Source organism: Diceros bicornis, chromosome 22 (genome assembly GCF_020826845.1).
Source record: "Diceros bicornis minor isolate mBicDic1 chromosome 22, mDicBic1.mat.cur, whole genome shotgun sequence".
In the NCBI taxonomy this organism is placed as follows: Eukaryota; Metazoa; Chordata; class Mammalia; order Perissodactyla; family Rhinocerotidae; genus Diceros; species Diceros bicornis.
Window position 1 is genome coordinate 43,101,212 of NC_080761.1, and position 15,943 is coordinate 43,117,154.

Here is a 15,943-nt window from a genome sequence, read left to right on the forward strand (position 1 = left end):
TTGTTTTATTAAACCACAGTGTAAAGGGGCACATAATATTACATGAACAAAAATAGTTTAAATGTTATAAATAATAAAATAAATATTTAAATAGATAAATAAATAGATCAGAATGGTCATCTATATGAAACTAGTGCCCTCAGGGTTAAACATAATATTCATTAATACTCTTGAAAACATTTAACATATGTGATTGAATTCAGGTCATGATTATAGCAGAAATGAGAGTATTTGACATGACAGAACACGTGAAAGTGTGATATTATTAGTCAGTGAGAATCATTTCTGCATTGAACCAGGTGTCATTCCTTACTCCTTAATCTTTCTTACAAGTTTATTGATGAAGAGAAGGATCTGGTGATTTCTGCTCTGACAATCTCCCAGGCACAAGGGCTGTATTTCTTCTCTTGCAGATACAGAGTGATTCTCTGGAAGTATCTCCTCACAGCCAGCATGGAGTCCTCATTCATCAGGGGAGTCTCTTCCACCCCCACCTCCTGGGTCAGACAGGCTTCCAGGTCAGTCAGCTGCTGATCAAGTCCAGTGTAGAATTTGTCCAGGAGGGTCTCATCCCAGGCAGCAGACGAGCCCTCTGTGCTGAAGAGGTGGAAGATCTGCTGGATCATCTCATGGACCACAGAGACGGCTTGAGCCTTCTGGATCTGGTTGCCATCAAACACCTCCTGGGGGAATCCAAAGTCATTTCTGTCCTTCAGGCAGGAGAAGGGGGAGATTCTCCTCATTTGTTCCAGGAGCCTCAAGACCCTCGTGTTGCCCAGGCTGTGGGTGTGAGGCAGGTCACAGCCCAGAGAGCAGATGGAGTGGCAGCTGAGCACCACCAGGGCCGTCAGGAAGGAAGAGGGTAGGGATATTGGGGATCTTGCAGATGCTGCTGGCCTGGCTGAGGGGGGTGACCTGTGACCCTTGTCTCTGGATTCTCTGAAGACCTTCCTTTGTGCATGTGTCTTAAATAGGGCACATGCGAGTTTCCATTTTCTGAATGTTTCCCTTACTTTCTACTTCAGTTTTTGCTTTCCTTTATGCACTTTCTACATGTGTTTAGAGCAGTGTTTCTCAACCATTTGTTTTTCTTTTTATTGTCTCCTGCCCCCACGGTCTTTTTATTTTTTTTCCTAATTGAACTCCTTAAGAAAACTTAGTAACACAGATATATGGTGATCTATTTACGTGCTCTCTCTGTATCTCTACTATATACATAGAAAAAGAAAGTGCAAACTAACTTTTTATTCAATGCCAGATTAAGAATGAACTGAAATTTTAAGCTAACAGTTAAATTTGAAAGCTATTGACATTTAATTTAACTTCATAACTAAGTTTGCAGAGGGGCTTTTAATGTAATACATTTACTTATATTAATAGCAGTGTATCAAATTACATATTCAAATTAAAATTTTCCATGAATACGTCATCATAATACCAATAATGATATACTTAAAAATCTTTCAGAACTGCTAAAAACAATTGAAAATTCAAATTATTTTCTTAACATGTACTTTTACGTACATAACTTTTGCCTCATATTAGAAAATAATTTTTAACTTCGCTAGCTGCTAGATACTCTGACAATATTTTCTGTAATCAACATAATTATTAATGGTTGCTTAACTTTATAGGTTAAATAATAAAATATAAAATATTTGCATTTAATTCTCAAAGCCCACCTCACACTCATAAGCGCTGAGGTTTAAACGCAAGCAGCATCCACAGAAAGCCAATGGCAGCTCATAAGTAAGCGAAGGCCACCTCTCACAGTATGACTTTGAGAGCGAGCAAACGATGGAGGGAAAGTCCTCCAAGCCATCCACTCACCATATGTTTACAGCACTGCTCTTGCACACATTTTGTGTATCTCCTGTGAACTCCATGTCAGTGCTTCTTATATGATACACAAGAAAACCCAATGAGAAAAATGAACTAAGGAATAAGATTTTGTTGGACAGGGTTGAGCTGTGGAGCACCACAAAGCATTGTAGTATCTAAGATGTGTTCACACCCCTAGAGCTAATTTTTGCACCGTTGGTAGCAATATCATCTCCAATGAGAACAGGCAATTTAGAAAACATCATGAATTTCTTTGTGTTTTTGCATTAAATTTCAAATCTTGAATTTTCCAAAGAACTTTCAGAGGTTCCAATTCAAGTTTATTCTTTTCAAACAAAAGGAAAACATCTTTGTCCTTAATTCAGAACTGCGTAAATATAGATTATTGTCACATGCAGAATTCGCTTTCGGCTCTGATCCTGAACTCTGCTTTACTCCTTTTTTTGGCATAGGAAGTTAAGTTCTCTCAGGCCTCTAGCTTCCTACTCTTTAAACGGTGGGTGCTATAGTCTGAATGTTGGTCTCCCCCCAAAATTCATGTCGTGAAATCCTAATGCCTGATGTGATGGTATTAGGAGGTGGGGCCTTTGGGAGGTGCTTAGGTCATGACAGCCCGGCCCTCATGAATGGAGTTACTGCCCTTATGAAAAAGGCTCCAGAGAGATCCCTGTTCCTTCCAGCTTGTGAGGACACAAGCAAGAGTCTGCAACCCAGAAGTGGACCCTGACTTGAACGTGCTGGAGCCGTGATCTTGGACTTCAGCCGTCAGAACCATGAGAAATAAATTTCTGTTTGTTTAAGCTACCCAGTCTGTGTTGTTTGTTATAGCAGCCCGAACCGGACTAAGAAAGTAGGGATGAGAACATCACTGGCAAATTAGCTCGATAGTAACTGGATTCTGTCTTATTCACTGTGTTATCCTCAGCACCAGGCCCAGTGTAGTCACTCAGTAAATAATTTTTACTAAAGCAGTTTCTTAGATTTCCTCTTCCTACTGGAAGGTGTTCATGACTGTCCAAGGTATTTTGCTTCATCATGGCCACATATGCTAGGGTTGTAACAAACATGGCTAATATTTCCGCTCTACTCTTAGTGTCAGTAGTGCCTACTGAGTTCATTGCTAAAAGCACTAGGATTCTGTTTTCTTTAAGTGCATGTGGCTCTAGGAATTCAATCTGCAAGGGCAGCACAATTTTCAGCCTTTGCCTAGCGCTGTGTTAAACTCACAAGTATGACCTCATCTCTAATTTGCTCTCTGCTTTGTCATAATAGAAAACAACTAGCCTGGTGTAATACACAGAGCCTCATATCTAACCTCAAACTCTCCCTGATTCACACAACTCACAGCAACCAGACAATTTACCACATTACTTTTGAGGTGGGCTGTAGCCAATGTCCCCCAAATTATCAATCCACCAGCTTTCCTGCCCTTGTCAAGGATGGACAAAATCCCCAGAATGCGAGTGAACTGTAAATAGTTGTGACATAATTTTTCCATCACTCGGAAACATAGGCTTCAAATCATTTGATAATCTTTAGATGACACTGGTAGAAAGTGAGGTGTCTATATGAGGATAGATATTCTACAACGGATCAATTTTTTAAAAATAGCCAAATAAATTTTATCATTCATCATTTTTCTAGATTCAATTAAACTGTTTATATCATTGAACAAGTAAATGACCTAAGTTCTAAAATGAGCATAGGGATTTGCATAGTAGATGAGTTTTCTTTCCAAAAAAATGTATTTTGCAAAATTTAATAAATTTTAGTAGTTATCTAGTCAACATATTTTTATTGGATTTTGGTTCATTCTAATCACCACACCTTGAGAATACAAGGCAATTTTGACAAAACTGTAATTCTCAGTCTAAGTAACACTGGAAAATGAGCATTTTTTCTTTGTTCACTTGAGATTGTATTGGGGATTTTTGCATATTCCCTCCCCCCCCGTTTTTTTTTTAGGGAGGAAGATTTGCCCTGAGCTAACATTTTTGCCAGTCCTCCTCTTTTTGCTGAGGAAGATTGGCCCTGGGACAACATCCACGCCTATCTTCCTCTACTTTATATGTGGGATACCTGCCACAGCATGGCTTGATTAATGGTGCATACGTCTGCGCCCAGGATCCGAACCTGTGACCCCAGGCTGCCAAAGCGGAGTGGGTGAACTTAACCACTGCGCCACCAGGCTGACGCTGCATCTTCCCTTTTTATGTGACATTTTACCCATTCTTTTTATTTTCATCTTCAGGTTAATGTCAATAGAAGAATGTGAATATGATAAGATAAATAGGTTATAAAATGTTTATAGTTATTAACAGAAGGTATCTTTCATTTTATGTTGCTTTTCCTAGAAAGTAGAAGTCTTCTGATTTTGCATTCCAATGCATGAGAACAAAAAGAAAATGAATGTATGTCAAAATGTGATAAAAATATAAGAAGGAACAAAAGGGAAATTAGAAATATCTCCAGACATTTGAAAATGAAAACACAACATAGCAAAACTTGTGTGATGTGGTGAAAGTACTGCTAAGAGGGAAAGTTACAACTGTAAAAGCTTACACTAAAAAAAGAAGAAATATCTGAAATCAACAACCTAACTTTACACCTTAATGAACTAGAAAAAGAAGAATAAACTAAACTTAAAGTTAGCAGATGGAAGGATATAGTAAATACTAGAGCATAGATAAATGAAAGAGAAAGGAGAAAAACAATAGAAAAAAAAAATCAATGAACCTGGGAGTTGGTGGTTTGAAAAGATCAACAAAATTGAAAAACCCTTAATGATAGTTACTCAAAAGAAGAGAAGACTCAAATAACAAAAATTAGAAATGAAAGAGGAAACATTACAACTGATATCACAGAAATAAAAAGGATCATAAGAGATGACTATGAACAATTATACACCAACAAATTGAAACATACAGCCTACAAAGACTGACTCATGTCAGAAATAAAAATCTGAACAGATTTATAATGAGCAAGGAAATTGCATCAATAATCAAAAACCTCCCAACAAAGAAAAGCCCATTACTAGATGGCTTCACTGGAGAATTCTACCAAACATTTAATGAATTAACACCAATCCTTCTCAAACTATTCCAAAAGAAGAGGAGAGAACACTTCCAAACTCACTTTATGAGGCAAGCATTACCCTGATACCCAAACGAGACAAAAATACTACAGGAAAAGAAAACTACAGACCAATATCCCTGATGAATATTGATGCAAAATCCACAACAAAAAAACTAGCAAATCAAGTTCAACAGCTGATTAAAAGAATTATGCACCATGGCTAAGTGGGATTTATTCCTGGAATGTGATGATGTTTTAACATAGAAAATTCAATCAATGTAATACACCACATTGACAAAATGAAGGGAAAAATACCATGTAATCATCTCAATTGATGCAGAAAATGTGTCTGACAAATTTCAACACTCTTTTATGACAAAAACACTCAATGAACTAGGAGTAGAAGGAAATTGCCTCAACATAATAAAGACCATACATGAAAAACTGACAGCGAACATTATACTCAGTGGTGACAAACTGAAATCTTTTCCACTAAGGATGGGAACAAGACAAGGATGCCACTTTTACCACTTCTATTCAACATGGTACTTGAAGTCCTAGCCAGGGCAATTAGGCAAGAAAAAGAAATAAAAGATATAAAACATTAGAAAAGAAGTAAATTAATCTCTGTTCCCAGAAGACATGATCTTATATATAGAAAACCCTAAACATTCCACCCACATACAAATTGTTAAACTAATAAATGAATTCAGCAAAGTTACAGGAGGCAAAATACATACAATATCAGTGGTGTTTCCGTACGTGGACAATGAACAATGCAAAAAGGAAATTAACAAAACAATCCCATGTATAATAGCATCAAAAGGAACAAATCCTTAAGAATAAACTTAACCAAAGAGGTGAAAGACTTGTATACTGAAAACTATTAAACGTCACTGAAAGGATTAAAGAAGAGACAAATAAGTGGAATGACAACCTGAGTTCCTGGATTAGAGTTAATAACCAGTTCTTGGATATTGTCAAAATGTTCATGCTACCCAAAGTGATGTATGGACTCAAAGTAGATTAAATTCCTTTTTGTAGGTGGATCCTGACTGAAGTGGCAATTATCCACCCTTATCCTGTGATTCTTTGGGGACTCCTCACAAAAAGTGATAAGTGATGATCATTTGTTTGCTGCTGTCTCCATTTATTTCCATGGGTCAGGGAGCCCCATTTCAGTTTTATTTCCAAAATGGGCTGTGTAAGAATTGGAGCACTGCTTCAGGTCAAAAAACAAGAGTTTGGATTATATAAGTCCTTGGTCTGCTGTTTTTGCCTACTAACATCCTCACTCTTCTTTGTATACTAATATGGCTATATTTTCTCTCTAGCTGCCTAGGCTGTAGCTTTTAATGACCTGCCCTATTATCTCCTTAAATACCTCTCCACAAGTCTGTAAGATACCTGTGGGCAGAGAAATCATCTTACCCAATCTGGTTTCTTAGGCATCTGGTCCAGCCTCTACCATTTCAGAAGCTCAACCAATATATACGAGCAGAATAATGATAGTAATAATACGAGAATGAATAACACTAATATATACGAGATAGCTATGATTTGAGAGGACAATGGATCTTAAGATCCTTTGCAAATTCTTTATGGGTCTACAAGAGAAGTTATAACGGAATATTGCATGAGGTATTTAAAAAAAACATTTTTTAGCACAAACATTTTCTTCAAGTTTGCATTTTCAATATTTCAAATATCAGGATGAGAATCAGCAGCATGGCCATAAATGGAAGACTCACTCTCCACTTTTATTTCAATGACCCTCACGTACCTGCAAGGAGCTACCTGATCATGCATCTCTTGTCTCCCTCAGGTAATAAGGAAACAAGCTGTGTTGTCTCCACACTAGAGGCTTTTTCCTCCATAACCTCTGCCTTTGGGAGTCAACTTGAATGCTTCTTTCAAAGGGTCGGTGATGCTGTGAGCACTAATGAGTGACATCCACATCATCTCCCTGGGTTCAAATTGTGGAATCAGATTTCGGGTCAATGTTTTTTTAGGAAGTGTGTGCAGCAAACACATTGGTTATTTTTTCCCCTAAAAAAGCATCAGTACAAGCAGTGCAAAAATGAAGGGTGGTCTTATTCACTGAACTTGTCTCCTCTATCATTTGTCACCCGATTGGAGTCTATTTCCCAACTTTTTTCACTTAGGCATCCCATGAGAAGAAATTTCGGACAACTAACATGAGCAAAAGTGATATTGTCCTATATGATCCTGGCCCTTGAACAGAGCCTATGTGATCGACTTTACTTTTGTTCTTTACAACTGAGTGAAATAGACTCAAGTACCACAGATAGATTCAGAGTCACATGTTGAATACGGCAAAGTCACAAAATAAAGGGTACCCATGTCCCTGAATCACTGTTTAGAGAAGAGCCATTAGGAAGATTTATCTGATCAGGAATGCCTACATTGGGCTCTTATATAAGGGAAAGGTAAATTTCTGTTATAATAGAATTACTGCAGTTTCTATTAATCTGTTACAGGAGCTACCATTAACTTAAAGGACAAATGTCTTTAACAACATACTATCCTGAAGAATCTTTCCATAAAACAATGAACTTCACACTTTGGTACCAGAAAATACCCCCAAGAACTCAGACAAAAATATTGTCATAAATTTTGTATTTAAGAAAGTAGATCATGTTCTTCTCACTAAACATATTTTGTAGACTCATGATGCACAACATATTGTTAAAATATTCTGATGATTTTGGTTCCATATATTTTTCAGCTGGTGCATAAATATGAGTCGAGTCTGCTTTGGCGGCTTAGCAAACAACAATGTAATTGACTAGGGAGAGTCACGAGTATAACTTTCTTCTCTATTTGCTGACTTTTCTCTGAGGATTGTTACATGAGGCAAAGGCACACTTCCATTTCCCCTCTGACAACCTCCCAGGCACAGGAGCTGTAATTCCTTTTCCTTCAGATTGCAGTTGATTCTTTGGAAGTCCTTCTGGACAGCAATTCCCAAATAGGGACAAGCCAGATTTTCTTCTTCCATCTGCTCCAGCTGTTCCAGGCTGTGATTAAGGCTCGAGAGTAGTTGATCGAGGAGGGTGCTGTTCCAAGCAGCAGGCCAGTCCCCTGTGTTGAAGAGGTTGATGATCTGCTGGAGCATCACGTTGTGAAAACAGGTGCCTTCTGTCGTTGGGATTCGTGTGTCATTTCCTCTTTTCCAAGGAAATTGAAGTAGGTTGTGTCATTCAGGCATGACTGAGAGAGGATACTTTCCAGCTGTCTCAACAGCATGAAGATTTTCCTGCTTTCTAGGCTATGGATCCAAGGCGAGTCCCAGCCAAGAGAGCAGGCAGGGATGGTGCGGAGCATCACTGCTCCCTCTAGCAAATGGATCTGGGCGATGGAAAACTCCGGTGATTCACCAGTTGGCCGCCAGGGGGCGAGCGGGCACCGCTGAACAATTAGCGCAGTTCCCTTCGCGGGCTCCCGGGAAAGCGGGATTCTCTAGGCGGCCGCCAGAGGGCGCGCAGGGGGCCTTTCCTGACGCCGGGGTTTCAGATGCTCAAACTTGGGTGGTTTGGTTTCAGTCGTTCCGGTTGTTCTAAGGAGACGCCATCGCGGCCTTGGGGACCAACCTGTATCACTTTAATAGTGAGTAAAAAACCCTCCGTTTCTGTGGTCCTGATTGCTGAGGAGGGAGCTTGGCTTCGGCCTCGCAAGGGACGTGTTTCTCAGGGGGCGAGGACAGAACCTGGCATTTTCTGCACTTTCCTCTGAGTTTTGTGCTTTCCTTTCACGCAGAAACTTTAGCGAGGTCATTTTTACAAAGAATCTGTTTACCGAGACTGTTTCCTTACTTGCTTTTAAAAAAAAAATGAACTAAAGCCATAGTTTACGTTAGGGTTCACTCTTTGTGTTGTACTTTCCGTGGGATTTGACATATGCATTAATGACATGTATCCACCATTATAGTATAATAGAGCATAGTTTTCTTGCCCTAAAGAATCCGCTGTGCTCCACCTGTTCATCCGTCCCCGCCAACCCTTGGCAACCACTGTTCTTTTTACTGTCTTCATAGTTTTGCCCTTTTCTAGAATGTCATATCCTTGGAATCATACAGTATGTAGCCTTTCAGATTGGCATCTTTCGCTTAGTTATAATTTAAGGTTTCTTCATGGTTTTTTCAAGGCTAAATGGTTCATTTCTTTTTAGTACTGAATAATATTTCATTGTCTGGATGTACCGCAGTTTATTTATCCACTCACCTATTGAAGGACATCTTGGTTGTTTCTAGTTTTGGGCAATTATGAAGAAAACTGCTATAAACATCCCTGTGCAAGGTTTTGTGTGGACATCAGTTTTCAACACATTTGGATAAATCCCAAGGAGCGCAATTGCTGGACTGTACGGTAAGAGTATGTTGAGTTTTGTCAGACACTGCCAAACTGTTTTCTGGAGTGGCTGCACCATTTTGCATTCCCACCAACAATGAGCGAGAGTCCCTGTTGCTCCACATCCTCACCGGCATTTGCTGTTGTCAGTGTTCTGGATTTCAGCCACTCTAATAGATGTGTAGTGGTATATCATTGTTTTAATTTGCATTTCCCTAATGATGTTTGATGTTGAGCAACTTCTCATATGCTTAATTGCCATCTGTATATCATCCTTGGTGAGGTGTCTGTTCAAATCTTTTGCCCATTTTTAATTCGTTTTTTCATTTTCTTGCTGTTGACTTTTAAGAGTTTTCTGTATATTTTGCATAACAGTCATTTCTGAGATCTGTCTTTTGCAAATAATTCCTCCTAGTCTGTGGCTTGTCTTCTCATTCTCTCGACAGTGTCTTTCACAGAGCAGAAGTTTTTAATTTTAATGCAGTCCAATTTATTACTTTTTTCTTTCATGGATCATGTCTCTGGTGCATCTAAAAAGTCATTGCCAAATCCAAGGTCATCTAGATTTTTGGTATCTTTCTTTGAAACAAGATTAATGATGAGGACAACTGGCTCTTGATTTCCACTCTGACAACCTCCTACGTACATTCACTGTGTTCCTTCTCTTTAAAATAAAGACTGGTTTCTTGAGTACCTCTTTACAGCCCAGAGGAAGTACTAGCCTCAGGAATTTCTTTTACTTTTTTCTCCTGACTAACAGATCTCCAGGTCTCCCAGCTGCTGACCAAATCCAGTGAGGAATTTCTCCAGGAGAGTCTCCTCCACTTCACAAACAAGCTTCCCAGGATAATTTTCTAACACAGTGACCCTAATTCTCATACTTGTGTTTCTTTTTCAACCTACTCCCATCTGGTTTCTGTCCCATTATTTCTTCTAAACCAGATCCTGCTAAGGTCACCAGCGGCATCTGTTTTCAGGTCCCCTGGGACAGTTCAGTCCACACCTGCCCTGCAAGCACCACTCTGTCTTTTAAACACACTTCTTCCTTTCAGCAGTCTCCCCCTATTCGTCCCCATGTGTCCTTCTGACTGCACTGGCCCCTCGGCCTCACTGCCCATTGCAGACTCTCCTCTGCTCTACCTTTAAATGTGGAGGGTCTGCAGGGCTAGGTTGTGGTCCTCTCCTCATTGTCCACTCTACTTAAAAGTGACCACATCCATCCCCACGCCCTCCTACCCAGATACACAATAGGGAATCCCAAATTAACAACTGCATTTGTTCTTCATTCTAGACCCATATGCCCAACAACCAACAAGACTTCTGCAATTACGTACATCCAGGCAGCCTAGAAAGGAAATCTTTTTTCTCCCCAAAATTATTTATTTCTAAAGCTTCTGATGTCAGAACATCATTTTCCTTTACTTCTTTTTGTATTTTTTAACATAATCAAAATTTAAAAATTTATCATCTTCTTATGTCTCTTTCCCTGTAAGACTGAAAATTTCAACACAGAAAGTATTGTGTTAAATTTATTCACCCGTGTTTCTTGAAGGCAATTCCATAATCTCCCACTTTAATACTCAATCTATACACATGACATGAACTGAATGAATGAATGAGTAGATAAATATTACCATCCATTCTTTTCTTTGGTTTAGAAAACCAGGTTGTGGATTTAGGATTTAAGGGAAAAAGACTCAAAAAATTTTTTTCACAAAAATTCAATAAAAATGCAAATTTAATAAAATGGAAAGGTCAACATGTTTTCTAAATTTTATACAATATAAAGGAAAATATCTTTCACATGAAACTATAAATATAAATATGATAAGAACCAAGAATAAATAAATAAATATAAATAAATAAAGAAACAATAAATGAAAATTCCAGGGCAGTCATCTCTTAGGCACTGATGCCCCAGGATCTGAATATTTTTAATATATTCTTGCTTAATACAATGGACAGAGTATTAGCTGAATTAAGTCAGTAAATGTTGTTTCTCACAGAAATAAGAACCTTTTGAAATGACCAAAGACATCTACAAGGGCGACACGGCACATTAGTCAAGAATCATTTCAAGGTGACCCCAGGTCTCCATCCTTCATTCTTAACCTTTCTTGCAAGTTTGTTGATGAAGACAAGGATCTCAGGATTTCCACTCTGACAATCTCCCAGGCACAGTTACCCTATTTCTTCTCTTTCAGGTAGAAATGGATCTCCCGGAAGTACCTCTTCTTGGCCTGTGTAGGGCCCTCAGTTCCCAGGACAGATTCTTCCTTTCCCATCACCTGCACCAAACAGGTGTCCAGGTCTTCCAGCTGCTGATGGAGTCCAGTGCAGAGGTTGTCCAGGAGGGTCGTGTTCCAGGCAGCAGAGGAACGCTCTGTGTGGAAGAGGTCGAAGATCTGCTGGAGCATCTCGTGGAGGACAGAGATGGCCTGGGCCTCCTGGAACTGGCTGCCATCCACCATCTCCCAGAGGAGATGTCCTTCAGACAGGATAATAAGGAGATCCTCCTCATTTGTCTCAGAAGCATCAGCTCTTCCTGTGAACAAGTCCATGTCTCTGAGGCAGGTCACAGCCGAGAGATGAGATGGTGATGCAGCTAATCACCAGGAGGGCCGTCAGAAGGGTGAGCATTTGGGACCTTGGTGATGCTGGTAGCCTGGATGAGGTGTGTGTCTGTCTCAGTTTTGACCCCTAGTTTCTTTGAAGACCTTGCTATGCCTATCTTTTGAGTAGAGAACACAGTAGTTTTCATTTTCTGGATGTTCCTGTACACATTTTATCTTTTTTTCCTTTCTTTTATGTATGCTGTAAATAAATTGGAAGACATCAACCTTTTAAATTATTCTCTCATTATCTCAATTTATGTTTTATTTGCCCCAAGAAACTTCAAATGTTTCAATATAAGTGGATTCAAATCTTTCAAATGAGGAAAGTCTTTTTGTTAAATTTAAACTTATGTAAATAGTGTTCTTCTCGCTAAGAACTAAATATCGCATCTGTTCCTGGGCTCTGTGTTGCTGTCTTTATTTTGCATGTTGCCAAGCTGCCTCATCCTTCTGGATTTGTCTTCTTGAAAATGGATTTATTAGACCTGTTTGACAAGTAACGTCCTTAGGAGAAAGGTCTATATTTTGTTCACTATTTCATCTTTAGCACAGAGTTCATAATAATTCCTTAAGATATAGTTGTTAACAAGTAATATTCTCAGATTTTCCATCAGACTTCACATCAGAAGCTTATATTGATCTCCCATCAGAAGCTTATATTGAAATAATTAATAACCTTCCCTAGATTATTTAGTCAGTACATTTCTGTTGAGCTTCTTGGTTCACCATTCTTCTCACAGTGAAGATGTGGGCAGCAGAGAGGGCAGCATATGATGCTACAGAAAACTAGCCATCTTTGATTTACTAGTTTCAGAGTCTCGATACTGTTATATGTTTGTTTTAACTTAATAGTTTTTGGGGTAAAGTTTGTCTTGCTGCTTCTGAATTACTTTCTATTTCATCTTGAGGTTAGTACCAAAATAGAGAAGTAAAAATGGAAACATAATGGGCCTGTACCATTATTTTCCATCATTTTCAATACATCATTGTTTTCTTTCTCCACTCAACTTTCTTAGAAAGCTGTCCCTGCATTTGGATGCACTGAAGCAAAAGGAAAATAAAGGTAGGTCTGATTATGGTGAAAGAAAGAAAGTGAATCTCCAGGTGAGAAAAATGACAATGGGAGTTCTTCTCTTCCCTTACCACCCTTCCACTCCTGCATTGTGGTTCTGCTCATTAATTCCACCAAACCAGCTCTCACTAAGGTCAGTTCCATCTGTTTCCCCATGTAGTGGATGATTTCAATCCACAGAGCAGCTTAGTGACATTCAACGTAGTACTAATCAAAATAATGATGTTATCATTGTAATAATTAAATACATCATGATTTAAAGTAAATAAAACATTAAACGTATTAATATGATTTGTCAATATGTTAAATCCATGAAGTCTATCCAGAGGTAAATATCTTTTTAAAAAGTGACAACGATGCAGAGTAAAAATCATCCACACTCTTTTCTTGGTCAGACCCTATCTCTCTCCTCCACTTCAGAAGGCAAACTTCTCAAAACCATTTTCTATATATTGTTACTAACTTCCATTATTCATCATTACCCCTACTCCAGTATGATTTGTGGTGATTAATTCCACAAACCCAGCTCTCCCTCAGGTCACCAATGCCATCTACCTTCCCAGTGTGGGGGGCAGTTTCCATCCACATTTTTCATGAACACATTGAGTCTTCTAAGCAGTTTCAGTCCATAAACACAATCTTCTCGCTGCTCTCTCGTCCTGTTAACATATGGCCATTCCACCTGTTTCCCTTGTGGCTCTTCCCTCCCTTTGAAGATTGAAGGTCTGAGGAATCAACTTTAAGTCCTTTTCTCATTCTATACTGTCTCCCCATCTGACCACTTCCCTTCCCAGGCTCTACAGTTCATGGAATTGCTTGTAAATTGCAAACTCAAATATGCAGTGGAAATTTGCACATAGATGTCTTCCAGCCAAATACAGAGACTATCTACTGCTCATGTTCTTATATCCTGACATGACTCGATCCACCTTCTGCTGAGAATTCCATTTTTTCCCCTTCTTCTCATTATAGCATTAAATATGATATTAATTTATGATATGAATTAGTATTAATTTAAAAATAATTAATATTTAATTATCAATCGAGTGATTATTGTTTTCAGGTTACTTTTCCTACAAAAGTCAAACATACAAGAAAGCAGGAACTGTATTTGTTACATTCACCCCTACATCCTGAGGGCAACATACCACCGTGCTTAGAGAAAGTCCATTTTTACTTCTAACTTGAACATAACAATGATGGGTAAATGAATTGTGCCATCCATTCTTTAATCAGGTTGCACATTCAGGTGTGGTGTTTCTTTTTTAAAGAATAAACAATTACAAGATATTTTCTATAGTAAAGATTTAATGAACAAAGGAAATAATAAATTGACTACATATAAAGAATACGTTTTGTTGTATTAAACCACAATGTAAAAGTTCACATAGTATTGTATGAACAAAAATAATTTAAATCTTATAAATAAATAAATAAATATTTAAATAGTTAAATAAATAGTTCCGCATGGCCATCTGTATGAGACTAGTGTCTGAAGGGTTAAACACAATATTCATTGGTACTCTTGAAAACATTTGACAAATTTGATTGAATTCAGGTCATGATTACAGCAGAGATGAGAGTCTGTGACATGACAGAACATGTGGAAGTGTGATGTTATTAGTCAGTGAGAACCATTTCCATGTGGAACTAGGTGTCATTCCTCACTCCTTAACCTTTCTTGCAAGTTTGTTGATGTAGAGAAGGATCTCGTGATTTCTTCTCTGACAATCTCCCAGGCACAAGGGCTGTATTTCTTCTCTTGCAGATACAGAGTGATTCTCTGGAAGTATCTCCTCACAGCCAGCATGGAGTCCGCATTCATCAGGAGAATCTCTTCCACCCCCACCTCCTGGGTCAGACAGGCTTCCAGGTCAGTCAGCTGCTGATCAAGTCCAGTGTAGAATTTGTCCAGGAGGGTCTCATCCCAGGCAGCAGACGAGCCCTCTGTGCTGAAGAGGTGGAAGCTCTGCTGGATCATCTCATGGACCACAGAGATGGCTTGAGCCTTCTGGAACTGGTTGCCATCAAACACCTTTTGGGGAAATCCAAAGTCATTTCTTTCTGTCAGGCAGGAGAAGGGGGGGGATTCTCCTCACTTGTTCCAGGAGCATCAAGACTCTCATTTTGCCCAGGCTGTGGGTGTGAGGCAGGTCACATCCCAGAGAGCAGATGGAGTGGCAGCTGAGCACCACCAGGGCCGTCAGGAAGGAAAAGGGTAGGGCCATTGGAGGTCTTGCAGATGCTGCTGGCGTGGTTGAGGGGGGTGATCTGGACCTTTGTCTCTGGATTCTCTGAAGACCTTCCTTTGTGCATGTGTCTTAAATAGGGCCCATGTGAGTTTCCATTTTCTGAATGTTTCCCTTACTTTCTACTTCATTTTTTGCTTTCCTTTATGCACTTTCTACATGGGTTTACAGCAGTGTTTCTCAACCATTTGTTTTTTTGTTTCTTGCCTCCTGCCCCCATGGTCTTTTTCTGTGTTTTCCTAACTGAACCCCTCAAGAAAACTTAGTAACACAGATATATGGTATATCTGTTTAGGTATTCTCTCTACATCTCTACTTTATACATAGAAAAAGAAAGTGCATACTTTACTCTCTCTATTCAATGCAAGATTAAGAATGAACTAAAATTTTCAGACAAAAGTTAAATTTGAAAGCTACTGACATTTAGTTTATCTTCATAAATACGTTTGCAGAGGGACTTTTAAAGTAATATATTTATTTATATAAATAGTAATGTATCAAATTACATATTCAAATTAAAATTTTAAGCGATAAAATTTGTAATGATCATAATACCAATATCATCATAATACAATAATTATATACTTAAAAATCATTCAGAACTGCTAAAAACAATTGACAACTCAAATTATTTTCTTAACACGTATTTTCACATATATAACTTACTTTCGCTTCATGTCAGAAAATGATTTTTAACTTCACTAGCTGCTAGATACTCTG

The 15,943-nt window shown here is 38.6% G+C and overlaps 4 pseudogenes; all 4 read right to left on the reverse strand.

Moving 5' to 3' along the window:
* Nucleotides 1–309: 309 nt before the first annotated feature.
* LOC131420244 (interferon alpha-1-like) lies at nt 310–1,886 on the reverse strand (annotated as a pseudogene).
* A 5,899-nt stretch (nt 1,887–7,785) lies between these two features.
* On the reverse strand, nt 7,786–10,475 carry LOC131420245 (interferon alpha-1/13-like; annotated as a pseudogene).
* Nucleotides 10,476–11,362: 887 nt separating this feature from the next.
* LOC131419789 (interferon omega-2-like) lies at nt 11,363–11,927 on the reverse strand (annotated as a pseudogene).
* A 2,704-nt stretch (nt 11,928–14,631) lies between these two features.
* LOC131419790 (interferon alpha-4-like) lies at nt 14,632–15,202 on the reverse strand (annotated as a pseudogene).
* Between the last annotated feature and the right edge of the window lie 741 nt (nt 15,203–15,943).